The sequence below is a fragment of the Echinops telfairi genome, unplaced genomic scaffold (assembly GCF_000313985.2).
Source record: "Echinops telfairi isolate 266 unplaced genomic scaffold, ASM31398v2 ScPeMD7_7467;HRSCAF=8505_0, whole genome shotgun sequence".
NCBI lineage: Eukaryota > Metazoa > Chordata > Mammalia > Afrosoricida > Tenrecidae > Echinops > Echinops telfairi.
Window position 1 is genome coordinate 7,355,344 of NW_022111367.1, and position 17,371 is coordinate 7,372,714.

The 17,371-nt window shown below is 33.3% G+C and overlaps 1 long non-coding RNA gene across 1 annotated transcript in view; it reads left to right on the forward strand.

The window, feature by feature from the left end:
• Positions 1-16,502, forward strand: part of LOC123520925 — a 17,060-nt gene extending 558 nt beyond the window's left edge. Inside the window, exons 2-4 of the long non-coding RNA XR_006679440.1 lie at positions 5,436-5,527; positions 14,015-14,082; positions 16,207-16,502. This is a non-coding gene — a long non-coding RNA (uncharacterized LOC123520925). The remainder of the gene's footprint in view (positions 1-5,435; positions 5,528-14,014; positions 14,083-16,206) is intronic.
• Positions 16,503-17,371: the final 869 nt, after the last annotated feature.

The window sequence follows — 17,371 nt, forward strand, 5'->3', positions numbered from 1 at the left end:
CCAAGGGTTCAATGGAAAGTAAATGTCCCAAAAAGAACGATGGAATATATGTACGAATATGTGGGATCCAATTGCTGTATGGATTGTAACGAGTTGTAAGAGCCCCCAATAAGATTATTATATTTTTTTTAAAAAAAGATCGGCAGAATTCCGTTCCAAAGGATCCGTGGAAGAAAGACCTGGTGGTCAGCTTTTGTAAAAAATAATTGCCAAGAAAACCTCTCTGCCCTCGCCTCACGCGGCTTGCAATAGGCGCGCTAGGGGGCGCCAGCGGAGACGCCGCCGCGCCCTCCCCAAGTGTCGCCTTTTCCGTGGACTCTCCTCCTCCGGCCTTTGGAACGCGGCCGGGGAGCGCGTCGCGGGTTGCTCGGCGGGCGCCACTTTCTTTCCCTGGGACTCGCGGGGTTCTGGAGGGGACGGGGTGCATTGTCCCTGGAGGGATCTGTTTAAGGCTAGTGATTTTTGTCAGTTCTTACGCTACTGTTTTAGACGGATTCGAGCCAGTGCCGGGTTTAACTTTAAGTAGCACTGCGCATCATGGCTTTTGTAGAAATTCCTCATTCAAATATATTAGATCTTAGTCCTTTTCCTCGCTGCAGGCTGTTTGATTAACCCTTTGTGGGTGTGACGTTTCGCTGTGGAAGCATCCGGAGATCTGTTGGCCGCAGCTCGGCAATGGTTGGAAAGGAGGAGCAGCCCCGCCTGGGAACCTCACTCACTCTTGAGGACTGTTTGCCCAGTGGGATTTTCCTCCCTCGGACGTCCGAGAGGATGCGATTTCTTATTTCTCTGAGGACTGGAGGACCCAGCCCACTCAGAGTCGTTTCGGAGAATAAGCGGGCGCAGTGCGATGTTTTCCCAATCGCATCTAACGGAGCGCCCCGCACGCCGGGCTTGTCCCGTGATTGGCTAGGACGAAGCGAAATTGGAGGGACTGGGTGTTGCAGTGTAATTCTCGACTTTTCAAAAAAAATTATGCGTATGGCCTGAAAACCGCAGAATTAGCCATGAAACAAGAAAAGAAGGTTCTGTTTTTAAGTTGAATTTTTTCCCTCCAAAAAACGAACTTGGCTTACTTCTGAGGTTTATATTAAAAGTAAAAATAAGGGTTAAATCCTCAAAATTAATATTTTTGCTGTTCAAAATTACAAAACCTTATATACATTCCCTTGTTCTTTATCATGAAGAACGAGTGAAGGAATTGGCGTTTTGTTTTTGGTTTTAATTTTCTTTTGACAGAAATCTTTCTTAAGCTACATAAATTTGCTGGACGCAAATTGGAGAATTATTAATTTTGACAGAAATACCAGATGGAAACCTTAGTTTTCTTAATATTAAATGATAAATTATTTCTACGTTTTACATAAAATTTTAATATAAAACATACATGTAATTTAAAATATTTCCATAAATAAGTAGAGACAGGTGCATACGTGTGATTTTATCCCCTTGATGAATTTATTATGAATATAGTATATACAACAGTGTTAAGTCTTACAGCACTGTGGATGTGGTGTGCATTATTTGAAAGTTCATTGAATTTTGGTTAATTTTGGCTGAGGCACCCATCAATATATTTCTATTTCAGAACTTGTCATTTCATTAAATTGCCTCTTGTTGAAAAAGTGGGTGTCATTTTCAAAAGGAAAGCTGTAAATTACATAAACAAATAGAAGTACTCTGAAAAGGGATTTTCTAATTTGATAAAAATTTATGCTCTCGAGTAGTAATTGAAATTTTGGAACTTATATTTTATATCTTTACATTAGAAAAGATATACATAGAAAGTGTTGAACTCGAAAAATATCCTATGACTTTGATAGGGCTGCAAATATTATTTATGCTAATAAATGAAATAACTGAGTTTATAATATTAATTTTGTATTGCCTTTCTAACCAGAATCGCTGTTAGAGAATCCATTGTTGTATTACCTTTTTTCCCAAACTGTTTATTTGGATCCTTTCGTGAAATATTCATAAGTATGCTAATTATTTCTATAAAATATGATTTAGTTAAATTATAGACAGTCTCATTTCTATTTTAAATATAATTATACCTAAAGGTGCCAGAACCTAGTGGGTTCTGTTTTATGCTCTTGTTGTTTTTTGTTGTTGTTCTTTTTGTTTATTTTTCATTTTATTTTTAAATGATTACAAATTACTGAGATCTTTATTTTGATAGGAATCATTAAATTCTATGCTAGTAATATTTCATCAAATTTTTGGCTAATTAGTTTTGGGGGGACTGTTTGCTTTGAAGTGTTGTTTTGTTGAATAATGGAGGGTTTTGTTTAATAAGCTATATTTAATAGAAGCAAAGGATTCCTTTAAGTATTTCAAATAAAGCTGAAAACACATTAGTGCTTAAATGAGATCCACAGCATTCAGAATGTTTCTCATTTATGTGATGCTGGATAATTTGAGTTTTATTTAGATTTGTGGGCATGTAAGTATGAATTTGTCAGATCCACGTTTCTCTGTAGAAATTTATCATTGCCATTTGTTTTTATTGTACGGAGTGGGAAAATCCTACTACTTCTGGAAAATAATATTAAGGGATGTTATAGCTACCAGGGGCTCAACTTTTGAAAGTTGTGTCTACATGCTGTGGGGAGTAGGGAGCAGAAGGTATCGACTTGGTAGCATTTGCCCTTCCCGTTATGTTCTTTTGCTTTTAATTTAAAAGCATATATTACAAGACTTTGTGATGCTGTTAACTATTGTTAATTACAGGATTTAGCCTCGGGTTTTGTATGGACTGCATTTTTTTCTAATATTTTAATGTTTACCAAGAATTTATATTTGAATCCCTGTTTCACCATGTTATATATATATTTAATATGGAGACATATATCAAGGAATTTCAAAAAGCTCATGGCAAATGGAATTAAAAGATAATGTCTGAACCTTGTCATAATTTTTGAAGCCTCCACATGTTTACATTGTAGCTTTTCAGGTGGTCACAGAAATTGGTCAGAATTATACTTTTCAGCTGATTTGGTTTTAAAATGGAAGAAAGTGTTTAGAAATTTATTTAGAGATAGTTGTCCATGATGCATAAATGGTCTAGAATTTAAAAACCAGCTATCATATAAGTTTACATACTGTTTTTAAAATTCTATAAAGATTTGTTTCCCAATTTAAGCAATTACTGGTCTGATACTGTTACTTGGCCGCCTCCCACCCCCACCCCACCCCACCCCCGCCTTTTGTTTAATGAAGCTTAATAACCTTGGTTTCTTTTTAAATCCTCCCCCCCTTTTTTTATTTATTTATTTTTTATTTTTTCCCTCCCCCCCTTTTTAAGGGCAAAAAACAGATTTTGGTATGATAAACAAAACTAGTAAATATTTTCATATTGTGTTAGAGTTGCAGATAAAGTCTGCAAAATTAGATTATCAGAGTATGTGAGTGTAGTAGTATATGTGTAGTTTTGTACTTTTTTAAAATTCAGGGTACGTAGAATGTTGTGTGTTAGACAAATATTTTCAAATAATTAGGATTCAAAGTTTGACTTGATAAAAATTTATGGGCCCAATAATCAACATATAACCCCCTCCCAGGGGGAAAGGCAAGCAGAAAAGTGGGTGAAGGGAGACAGCATTTGCTGTAAGACATGAAAAAATAGTAATTTCTAAATTATCAAGGGTTCATGAAGCATAGGTGGGGGGGATGAGCTGATAACCAAGGGCTCAAGTAGAAAGAAAATATTTTGAAAATGATGATGCCAACATATGTATAAAGCTGCTTGACACAAATGAATGGATGTATGGATTGTGATAAAATTATTTTTTTTTTTAATTATGGGTCCTAGCCTCAGAAAGCCAAAGAAAATTAAATGAAAATCAGTAATTACAACTTTATTTCAAATAAGTTGTGTAACTGATATTAAAGCATATTTGAACTTAATTTTGAGAAGTGATGCTATTAAAACTTTAATGATAGCACATCAATTTTAGAATATATTAACTAACATGTTTATATATTTGAATAATTGGAAGTACAAATAGCTGCAGATGATAAAGTATTTGCTTTCTGGTAGGGAAATGAATTTTTGCATTTTTTCCCCTCCACTTTTCTTTGAAATGTTTTTTAAAACTTTCACTTTTTAAAGAAAAATTCCAAATATTGAAAATATTTTTATATATAAGGAGCCTTCCAAAATTTTATGGAAAAAATTGAATTAAGAGAAATTGTAATTTTCCATGAATTTTTAAAGTGTGATACTAAATTTCCATTTTATTTTTAATATCAAAAGATGAGTAGCTTCTTGTTTTTTATTAACCCTGTCATATTAATATTTGCACAGACTTCTAAATATATTTTCCTACATTTGGAAGAGAATATTTGGTTTGTACTATTTTTGAACTTTAAACTTAAAGTTTTGAAGTGATCAAATGTGGAAAACTGCAGCTTTTTGGAAGACATTAAAAGTAATTTTAATTTTTTAAGTGTTGCATCTGAATTGGTGTTTATTAGTTATGTATGAGTATGTGAGTTTTATCACTGAACAATCAATTATTTGTCGACAGAGGAGTAAAAACTTTTTTCATTCATTTTTTTCCTAAAGCTTTCTCTTCAGTAAATATAGAAAACTCATCATTCCCATTATAAATTTTTAGTAATTTTATGTCTTTAATGATTGCCACTAAATTATTAAAATTCAGGAAAGTAATTGAAAAAGCACTTAGTTGGAGGTTTCAAATAGTTCATGGAAAAAATTTCATTCACTTTAATATCATGCATGATTCCCTGAACTTTTTTGAAATCCCTCATACACATTTGGCCACAACCTTTACTTGGAAACATTCAGAAAACAATTTTGCTAGTAGTAATCCATTTAGTATATATAAAACTTTAAATTTCATAAAATATATGTTCTAAATTTTGGTCACTTAGAACTGTTAATGTCTTAAGATACTTGGAAATGTTAATATTGCCTATTTAGGCATAGCAGAAGATTAAAATTGCTACTAGCACTTTCTGTTATCATTAAACAGTTTAATTAGTTGGAAGGATAAAGTAGTTAACATTTGCCCCCCCCCCCTCTTTTGAGTAATTTCTTAAACATGCATTTTATGAATTCAGAAATCACAGACAAAACATTACTGATGTTTTCTTTTGAGTCCTTCTACTGGTCTCTCACTCAGTCATGCACACTGCTTTGAAAATGAATGCCCTAAAGAGAAATGAAAGCAGAAGCATATTAATCTAATTTGTTTAAAAAGGCTGCAATGATACAAAAGTATATCATAGGTATTTCTAATCAAGTTATTTCTATTTTAGAAACATTTTCAACTCAGGACTTTTCTGAAATAAGCAAGATTAGGGTCATTTCAAGGCCTGCCCTCTGTTCAGTTAGCAACTGTGGAACTGCAGGAGGCGGAAATCTGTTGACTGTCTTCATGCTGTAATACATGGCATTTTTATTGCAGGTTTTGACCTTTAGAAGAGAGCCAATTCTGGAGAACAACCTAACTTCTTTGACTTGAATACTCAATCAATTGGAACATGATAGAAGATTAAGGTATGTTATTCATTTGATTCATAAAAGCATATAATTTTGTATGTTTACCAGTAGACAACTGGTAAAATTAAAACTTAGACAAACTAAATCCCATTTGTAAAAAATTTTTAAATGTAAATCTTGTGATGTTCCAAGGGCTGAGTTGTCAGCTGCCTTGCTTATTAAAATCCACATACACTTTTATACAGGTAATGTTTCCATTGTCTTGTAGTAGATTCATCTCCCAACTGGATTTATGTATCCCCAAACTGTAAACATGTAATGATTTTTCTTAAGCTTATTATCACAGTGTTATATGTAAAAGAATTAAATAGTGTATGTTCCAGCTTATAAAGTGGAAGGTTTAAATCAAATGTAATTTGGTGCTTGGCTAATTGACAGGTACAGTCATAGGTAGAGCGTGTAAAAATTCGATTAATCAGAGTGTTTTAAGAGAAGTTAAAATATTCCAAATACTTTTAAGTACTAAGTAAGAATGTCAATTTGGTTCAAACTGAAAAACTTCCTTTCTTAAAACCAAGTTTACTCATAGAAACTCTATATTTAAATTGTTCATATCAAAGGTTGTAAACTTTTAAAAAACATATAGAATGCCTAAACTTCCAGTGACCTTTATTGTCTTACTTTTAAATTTTTCAGAGCAACATTTTATGGATGCTTACTTTCATTTTTATTATTTTAGTTGGGAATTTCAGCTGATAAGATTTTTGTTTATTAAATTTTAATATGGTATCTTGAAAATGAACATACTGGATGGACAGTTTTGTTTAATTTTTGCATAATAAAGTATTAAGTACATATTTAAGCCATTTGCTAAAGTGAAATTTGCTAAAATTCAACACTAATTTTCCTAACGTCATTTATTTAAGATATAAGCAATCACAAAGGTTTATTTTCATAAAAGTAGTATAATTTAATCTTACCAATGAAATGTAATTATCATCAGTAACAGAAATCTTATACTTTTAAATTTAAATAGTAAAAATTTTTAGAAGCAATTTTTCAAGTATTTGCTTAATGTTCAAATGCTGAGATAATATTAGCCTCCACAAGTTTAATTTGAGAATTTAGTATGAAAAAGAAGCCTGGTTGACAGGGTGATAATAGAATTTTTCCTCTGACTTAATATTGTTTTCTAGTTTAGAGAATATTAAGAAGAATCATGAAAATGAAATTATCTGATTGCAGAAAATATCCAGGTTCAACTTTAGTCACCACCTTAATGAATTAAATGAGGAAAGAGCATTTAAATTTATATTAAAAAGCATAATGTAGAGAATTTATGAGTTGTGGTCATTGAAGGTTTTAAAACATATTGGTTGTACGTAAATATTTGGCATCGTATAATTCCCGTCTATAATTGTGTAGTGACTCATAAACTTCTTTAAGATGTGATTAGTAAGCAATTGAATAACAAAGAGAATAAACATTTGTATTTGGTCATTTTATACAGAATGCGAAACCTCGTCAGTAATATGTGTTATTTGGGATACAAGTTAATAAGGGTTTTTACTGTTACATGTGATTGCCTATCTTCTAATTACCCTTTAAAAATGGCATATTTAAGGATTTTTGTGTCATTTAAATTTACAAATCTGATAATATATAAATAACTAAACCTTGACAATCTAGTTCACAATGCTAGAATTTGGGAGAAAATAACATGTTAATTTCCACCTTTTTCTAATAGATTCATAACTCATTTATGCAGTATATATTTTTTTATTAAATGTATTTCCAGTTTTAAAAATTGTTCATTTTCAGAAAAAATTCTTACTCGCTTTAAATTACATTCATATTAAAAGTATATATGTTTCATTGAAATAGTTACCTTTAGAGGGAGAAAGTTTTATTTTTATCAAAATAAAAGAATATTTGGATAAACTAGTGAAACCTAACAATTATGAGGCTGCACAGGACTAAGCAGTGTTTCATTCTGTTGTATGTAGGCTCAATATGAGTCCAGCTGACTCAATAGTAAGAACAGCAGACCAGGTAATTTAACAGAAGTTAGTAGGGACATAAAATTATTCATTATTTATCAGGGATTTTTAACGCTAGCTTATAAGATCAACTTATATCTTAAGCAATTTTCCAGCCATGACCATTTTTTGTAATAAAAGTTTTATAGTATATTAAAGATTTGTTAAATCAACTTTCAATAACTTTTTAAAAATGTCTTAATGAAGCAATTTTGTATCATGTATGCTTTTCCTTGGAATAGCAAATACATTCGTAATATTTCTAGTGTTTTTATTTAAAAGTTGATGTTACAGAATTTTATTTATTGTAAACATTTTCAAAAGGTAGTAAACTATAATAAGATTTTAATGAAAATTAATTCGTTGTTATATTGAAGTACAGTTGCTGTTCTCAACACCATGAACCACATTTTTGCTATTTCACTAACATATTATTTTATATTCCTGTTTTTATGTCTAGAGGGTTAATTGTAGGGGAATTATGTAGCATGTTTCAAATGTGGTTGTTAAGCTTGATTAATCCACTGGACAATAATTTAATAATCCATTACTTTGCTGTTAATCTTTTATTGTATTAGACTTGTACTTAATGAACACATTAAAAATTGTTAGCCGCTGGGCTTCAGGATATGTTTTTATTAGCATTATTTGTTTCTCATTGAGCTATTAAAACAAAAATTACTGTTTCAATCTGGAGCAAAATAAAAGATTATGCCCTTTTTTTCGATCTATGATCTGAATTTAAAACATTAGTGCTGTTTCACATTTTCAATCTCGAACTTTGACTAGCCAATTATAATATTATTGAATTATTACTAGTTTCCAAATTTTTAAAAATTTAAACAATACCTTTAGAATCAAATTGCTTAATGTATTGAAGGATAAGTGTTATATTTAAACTTAAAATTTTAGATCTGTATAAATAGCATCAAACATTTGAAGTAAATTTAATATGTATTTCTATATCTTTCAATATTAATTCTTACTAAGCTTTTAGTACTGTGGTACATGACTAAAGTAGGTAAATTGCTACATGGAGATTATTCTAGTATTAGTTGATATTTTTGAAAAAACCTTATAAGCTAATTTCTTAATTTGCTATTAGTGCCTGAAATCAAACATGTGGTAGTCATTAAGTATGTGATACCTGGGAGCATGAAGTTTTTTTTTTAACAGTATAAATTTTTCTTGATTAGAGATTGAACACTTATTTTGTAGGAAAATAGCTAGAGTAGATACTCTATGAATTTACCCTGAAACTAGTCTTTTGAGTATTTTAGTAATTGAATAGTTAAATACAAAGTTAGGAGCTGTAGATGATTTACATGTGTTATGTATCTGATTTAGGTTTCCCTTTTAATCAAGACACCAATTTTATTTTTCTCCCACTCCTAATAAATACATTAAGTTATTTCATATGGTGATAAAAGCAAGACTGGTAGATGGTTTGACCTAAACCATTTTCTTTCATGTGTTATTTGCTTATATTATACTTTTCTCACTTTGCTACTTAAGGAGCAGTAGCAGTGAATAAAAGTCCCTACAGTCCTAGTTCTTGTCAGTTACAGCTGCGAGCAGGGACTAGGAGACCTTTGCAGCTAGTCAGCTGTTGTACAGAATAGCATTTATATACAGTAACAGTGGCCAAAGACCCTGCACCAACTAGCTCTGACAGAACAGGTGGGAATGTTCCAACGGTTTTGTACCCATATACATTCTCTGAAAAAAAGGCATTTTGCTTCTTAAAGTAGCATAAAGAGATAAGTAGATGTTAGTCATTCTTGAACTCATGTTTTCTTATTTCCTTTTGGGTCTTCATTTAATTGCATCTGTTAGAGTGGAAATTTGTCTTCCTTGGGGAGAAAGTTAGTAACTTGCTGATAATCATACATGGAGGTGGGCAGATTGACTGGCTTCACAGGAGAGTATCTTTCACTTTAGTGTATGTTCTGAATCCAATTTCTTAATTTTATAGCCCAATTTAAACAAGACCAAATTCTGATTGATTTGACTACACTGAAAAATATTTCTTATATATAAGTAATAAAAGGCAGATTGCAGACAGGTGTAAATCTCCCTTTTCTTATGATAACATTTAACTTTATATCTGGAAAATTCGTATTATTTTTAAAATAGCACTTGGTAATTTCAAACAATATATAAAGGTGTTTATGATTTTTACAATGTGAATATTCCGAGATCTCTATAACTAAATATTTGTATTTTTCACCCTTCTGTTTGAGATCTAAATTATTCCAATGGAAGTGACTATTGGCTTTGTATTATTAAAGTTCTGATTTCATCTTTTGGAGTTTTGGTAGGAAACTGAAAGTATATTTACTTTTTGTATAAACCCAGAATTGCAATTTAAGACTGACTCTCCAGATAGCATGCTTTCAAAGGTAACCTTAGTTTCTATATTGTGGTTGTCATGAAAATCATCCCCAGTCACATCTACTGTTAAGTTTTTCATTTTCAAATCATAGTAAACTCAAAATATTAGTTCCCTGGTAATATTACAAAAAAATTTCCTAATACTCTATGTTTTAGTTATCTGACATGACAAAATGAATCCACAGCCTGTTCTAGCAATGTAAAGTCAATACATAAAATAATTACCTTTTGTTGCAAATTCTAGGGTTTTTAAAATATGTTGATCTAATTTAACAGATATCATATTATTGTTACCTAATCTTAGCCAAATAATTATATAATCTTTTGAATTAAAAGAATTCGCTGTTGTACTATTGATGAATATATGAAATGTGTGAACCAACCACATGAACCAGAATAACAGAATGCTTATTTTAAAAGCAGTTTTCCAAGCTTACTGAATCAGACTTTGGAGTTGGGGCTAAGAAGCTTGCTTTTCTGTTTTAAGAAGCACCACATTTGAGAAGCACTGCCCAAAATAAATGAGAGGCTTCTTCACCCAATTATCATTACCTTTTCTGTTGCCTCTCCTTCCAAGATCTGATTAGGAATCATCATTTCTACCAGAGTAGATGTATATTATGGGTAAATTTCCACAATTCTGTGAAGAAAATTTCATGTGCTTTGCATATTTGAGAAAATCTAGGTAAGGGAACTGTTCATGTGCTGTGTGTGGGATCATTTTACTATATCCCAAGGGAAGAAGCCCTGGTGGTCAAGTGAGTTAAGAGTTGGGCTTCAAGTTACAAGTCTCAGAAACCCACAGTTCTACCCTGCCCTATAGTTAGGGTCATTACCTGGAGTCAGAATTCAATGGATTCAGTGAGTTGCTTTTTTAGTTTTGAGCAGTGTTGATGATGTGCATAGGCTTGAATATAACAATTGCATTCTTAGATGAAGAATAGTCTTTTTTTTTTTTATTTAATAGGAAAAAAATTTAAAGTGAGATATTAAGCAACAGGAGAATGGCAAATTGTGATGATGAAATATATATGTGATTCAGCCATTAAAATGAGAACTATATTTATCGTGGATGTCTCTTGTAGAAGGTTACATATAGTAATACATTAGATATGATACCATTTATATAAAGTTTAAAAGCAAAACTATTAATAAGTACTAGGATTTGTAGTAATCATATAAAACATGCATAGGAGATAAATATCCAGTTTTTCTATTTTAGAGGGAAATGGGACCAAGGGTATGATGGTACATTAAGACTTTAGTCAAGTGCATGTGATATTTTTCATTGGTGGGGGGGGGGCGGGGAGGCAAGCAAGCCTGGCAGAATAGTAGATTTCAGTAGAGTTATATTGAGTTAGGGTTGGAAAGCAGAAACTTATTTTGGTTTTCTCTTTATTTTTCTGTGGAGTTAAAATGTACTTTTTTAAATAAATGAAAAAATAAAGATGTGCTATTTAAGGTAAACACATGCTCCACTAAAAACAGGCAACTTTTTTTTTTTTTTAGTTTTTCTATTGTGACTCTTAAAGTAAGCACGTAAGCATTATATTCATTACCATTGTGTCAGTTCTGACGCAGAGCTACCCTATAGAACATGGTAGAGTTGCCCCATTAGCTTTCCAAGACTGTTAACTGTTTTGAGTAGAAAGCTTCATCTTACTCCCTTGAGCAGCTGTTACTTTTAAATTGCTAGTCATGACACCTACAATATACTTTGGATTTTCACATAAATTTTGATCAGTCAGACATACACTGACGGGTATGTGAACTGCAACTAACTGTATAGTCGTAGCCCACCGAAATCAAACTCATGCTAACCAGCTTAAATTGCTTCAGTAGCCTTAGTGGTGCAATGAGTTAGGCATTGGGCTGTTAGTCACAAAGTTGGCGGCTTAAATCTACTGGATGCTCTGCATAGGAACAATTATGAGGATGGCACAGGACTGAGCAGTAATCGGTCTGCTTGCACACAACCGACTCAAGGCACCAAAAAAAACCCAACAACAAATGCTCTTACAGAAAAAGCATCTGTCATAAAGATTTACAGTCTTGGAAACTCCTTAAGGAGTGGTTCTACTTTATCCTATAGAGTTACTATGAGTTTGGAATCAATGGCAGTGGGTTTAGTTTGGTTTTTAAGTTGGTTGGATATTTTATTCATTCACTTTTTAAGATGATCTATGTTTCCTGACCTTTAATTCTAGCAACTCTTACAAATTTGGGAGGAAAATGTGGCTGTCTCCTGTAAAGATGTACAGTCTTTGAGACCCTCTATAGCAGCGGTTTTCAACCTGTGGGGGTCGAATGGCCCTTTCACAGGTTCACCTGATTCATAACAGTAGCAAAATTATAGTTATGAAATAGCAATGAAAATAGTTTTATGGTTGGGGGATACCACACCATGAGGAACCTGTGTTAAAGGGTCGTGGCATTAGGAAGGTTGAGAACCACTGCAAGTCCGTAGGGTTGCTATGAGTCAGAATCGATTCAGTGGCAGTGGTTTTGATTTTTGTTGTTTTTAACTGGTAAACAGAAGAAGATCATGGAAACAATTTCCTTTTAAGCATTATTATTTCATTTGCTCTTTAAAATTCAGGTGGTTTGCCAACTATATTTTCTTTTATTGGTCACAGCACCATAGTGAATTCGTTTTAGAAATTTCTATTTTAGCTTAAGATGTATGACATATTCTGATTATTATAATTGAGTAATATATGGATTTTTACGTTTGTAACAATAATTAGATAAATTTGTGTTTGAAGAGAGGTGTGTCACTTGATGTTTGAAGTATGACCTTGAATTTCTCTTAAATAATCTGGAATTGTAAGGTATTTGTTGAAAGGCTTTATTCTGTAAGTAATTGGCTTCAGAGGGTGGCAAAGGGTTTGGGATTGATACCCAAATGTATAGGGTTTCTTTGTGAAGTGATAATTGACTATCTGTGAGTGTTAAATCCACTGAATTATAAAAAGTGCATGTGCAAGCTGCACACAAATGTATGTAAGGCAGGGATCCCAGTCTAATCAAATCATCTCTTGGGTGGAGCCCCCAAATTACTATTTTCTAGAACTCTTCAATATCAATGTGAAACCATGGTTTTGAATGTAATATCAGTAGGTTGGTTCCCATGCCCTCTACCAACCAGGGAGGGAGGATGGGTGATAGGGAAGGAAGAGAAATTGTGAGCACTTGCTGAAGAACATGCTTCACTTCCTTTGCCTTTTTTTTAAAAAGATCATTTTATTGGAGGCTCTTTGTATCAAGCATATTTATACATATATTGCCCTCATTATTTTCTAAACATTTACATTCTATTTGAGGCCTTGGTATCAGCTCCTCTTTTTCCCCCTCTATCCCTCCCTTATACTCTCATGACCCCTTTATAAATTATTTTCATATCTTATGCCAATCACTGATTCCCTTCCCCCATGGTTCCTGTTGTTTGTCCCCCTTGATTGTGGGGGCTGGGGTTATGTGTTGATCATTGCAATCGGTGGGTCCTTTTTTGTTTTTAAATCTTTTGAACACATACTGATACTTATATGCACACATACAAGACTTTTTAGTTCTGTTTTTACAAATACTTTGGGATCATGCTTATAAGTTCAAATCATCACTATAATTGACAGAAAATGACAACCTTTCATGTGTATTTTGCCTTGGTAGGTAGCATAGTGGGTTACACATTGGGCTTCTAGATGCAAGATCGGCAATTCAAAACCACCAGCCTCTCCTCTAGAGAAAGGTGGCACTTTCTACTCCCATAAAGAATTACCATCTCAGAAACCCACAAAGATAGTTAAACCCTCTTCTAAACTAGGGTTGCTATGAGTTAGAATTGACTCGATGGCAGTAAGCTTGGTTTTTGGTGCCTTGCTGCAAGTTGGACTTGTTAGATACACTTTTAACTTAAATTAAAAATAATTAATAGAAAGGTTTGTTAAAATAACGATAATGTTTTTGGACCAAAATATATAAATATTCATGGATATTTATAATCTGATTGGTCTATAGGATCAAAAAACAATGATTGTCAACCACAGTTCAAAATGCTATAACTTACATAATGTCATCAAATTTTAAGACTTCATTCTTATCTGTTTCATAGATTTAATAACAATAAATGAAGACCGCAATAAAAAGGCCCCCCTACGTACCCCAACAAATAATTACTTCGTAAGTATTACTCTTGGTCTCTTCATTATTGCTATAAACATTACTGCAGTTTTGGTGTTATATTTTGGTTTGTTTGTTTGCATGTTTGTTTATCTACTCAGTTACCTACCAACCTACCCATTCCTTTAGAATGACAACTTAGCCTCTGCCATATTCAAGTTTGGTGTTAATTTAATTGCGTTTAGAATAAGAATGATGCTATTTCCTTTCCGTAAGTTTTCTATTTAGGAGATACTTTACAGCCAATTCCTATCATCAACTCTGAGTCACAAATTTAAGCCCTTCAAAGAAATTTAAAAATAAGTAAGGGTAATTAATTATTCAGATTTATTGGTTTATAAGTTAGTATATTTTCAACTTGAAATAGATTTTCAGAGTTTGTACTGTTTCACATTTCATTAGATGATACTTCAGATTCCTTGGTGAAGAGCTTAAATTTAGTTGTTAAACTTTAGGAGCAGAGAAATATTTCTTTCTCGATTCATTTAATTTTAAGAAACTTGGAAATTCTGAGGAAATAATTTTAACTAGGTAACAGAATATACATGAAGAAAAACTCAGATCAAGTTAATGTAAATTTATAAGCTTTGTTATAGACCATGAAGTAAAAAATAAAAATAATGTTTTTACAACTGTCTCTCTTCTTAATAAGGCACACTTACTCTGATCAAGTCGATTCTGACTTGTAGTGACCCTATAGAACAGGGTAGAACTGCCCCTAGGGGTATCTGAGACTAACTCTTTACGGGAGTAGAAAACTTCATCTTTCTCCCAGGGAGCAGTAACCATTATGCCACCAGGTTTCCCAACAGGGCATAAACTGAAAACTAGAAACTATAATTTCTACAGTGACTATAGGTTAGGGTAGAACAGCCCCTGGCTTAAAATTTCTGAGACTGTAAAGCCCCATCTGTATCCCACTGAACTGCCGTTGGTTTTGAACTTTGAGCTGTTAGAGTAACCAGCCTCTGGCAATCGTGGGGGTGGTCTGTAGGTGCAATTGTACAGCGATAATATATAGAGATCATAGTAAAGTCTTAGAAGGTAGGAGAGAAGATAAAGGAGTCAGACACATTTCATGGTAGCATGCTCATCTCAGCCCCTTTTGGTCGTCCTTGTGGAGGTGGGAAACAGGAGGAGAGAGGGCATCTTTACTGTTTGGGGACTTTTACAGGTAGCCATTAGTCATGCATATTCAGGAGTTAGCATACATCACAAGGTGGGTGGTAATCCCAGTAAAGTCCCTAAGCTCACAGGTGAGGAAACCTAATACCTGCATTGGGGGAAGACAGTAAGGAGGGGAGGATGGGTTTCATAGTGGGAGGAGATAATCAGGGAATGTCTGCTTCTGTAGTGAGACAGAATTAACCATGTAGGGGAGGATCGGTGGGGATGATGTTTAAAGCAGGATAATGTGCTTGGACTTATCTCTAATTTAGCTTTCCAGATTCCCTCTGTTATAAGTCAGGGGATATAGTCTTGGTCATATTTCCCTCACTCATAGTTTTCCACAGTCACCTTGCAGGTAGCAACCCAATGCATATCCACTATGCCACCAGGGCTCCTTTAATATGGCCACGCTTAACCGGAAACAAGCACTTCACATGCTTTTCTTTTACTTTATGTCATACTATTGCATTAGTGACTTTAGATTTGTGTAGGAGAATGTTGACCTTATGTAATAAAGGATCTACCATTTACCTCAATATGAAATGGTCGATTTTAAGGGTAAAAATCAGTTAAAAATAAATTGTTTAATAAACTCATTTGAAAAGTATTAGCCATAAACCACAGATCACATCATTCTTATTCTTTTCCCTTTTTAACTTTTGTCTTTGGAAAATTAGAATAGAAACATGAATCCTATGAATCCTATATAATGCCTTGAAAGTCAGCTGGGCCTTTCTTCAATTAAAATTTTTTTTTAATCTTTGGATTAATGTTGTACTCCTACTTTAAACTGTCTACATTAAAAAATTACTAGGTATCACTTAAGTACTAAAATGTTTTCTCCTTAATCATTTTGTAAGCATTATGAACCTATGCCTGGATACTTGAGACGTTTTGAGGCGTAGGTCACATGTCCTATTTCATAATCGTGCTGCTTTTTGCTGTCTGTCCCAGGTGCTGTGCCTAGAATGCCCTTTAGTTCTACATACGAAAATGTTGATGCTTCCCATCAAATTATACCCAGAAAAATAGGTGCATTGTACGGATCCTCATCCATGACTTTGCCATTGTTTAAGATAAGAGCTTTTTGTAAAACCAATTCATTCCTAAGTAGGAAAACGGGAGATGAAGGAGGAAATTTAGTATTTGTGCTACTTGTGCTAAACATGCTGGAGACAAACTGCTTTGTATTTTAGGATATGTGCCTGCTGTCAAGAGCTAGTGTGATTAAAAAGAAGTGATTAAAAACCGTTCGTCACATTGGACTATAGTTAATGATAAATTCTTAAAAATGTTGTCAATTAAAGCCAATAGTACTGACAGTCACACCATTCTAAAAATATTGTCAGTCTTTGAATTACAAATAGAATAGAAATTAGGGCTGACAATACTGAGGAAAAAATCAGAATGTGGGACAAGAAGTCATTGATGGAATTGCAAGTGTAATAAAATTGGTTTCATTGTCATTAAAAATGCTTTTGCATGATTCACTAAACAGAGCTGAGAGTTCTAATACTGTACATCTACTTTTAATAGATATTTACACGTTAGTAAGTTGCTCAGATAATTGTCCACCAGTTGTAGTCATGAGAAAATAGTAATCATTGTGAACAGTTTTTTGGCAGTTAGATTGATGGTCTCTCAAGTTCAAGTCACTCTGACTCGTAGCAACCCTATAGGACAGGACAGAACTACCCATGGGGTTTTCAGATATGGTAACTTTTTATGGGAGTAGAAGATGTGGCTGGTGTTGAACTGCTGACCTTGAGGATAATAGCCCAATGTGTAATCCAATAAGCTCATGGGAGAAGAATGATACTCTTATGAATTTTTCCTTTGTGAATTTAATACCCTGTTCAGAGCATTTGGGAAGTAGTTGGGCACCATCTCGTTGTAATCTTAAATGCAAGCCCCTTGTAAATGAACATGTACAAATATATGTTTGTACTTTTAGCAAATATATGTACCTTTTAGTAAATCTGTCTACGTACAGAAATGAGTGTTACAGTGTCCAAATCTCTCCATTTTCCCACTGTTTTCTGACTCCTGTTTGACCTTCCTCCCGTAACTCAACAGAGCTAACTACCCCTACATGCCCAGTAGCCCAGAAACAGCAGTG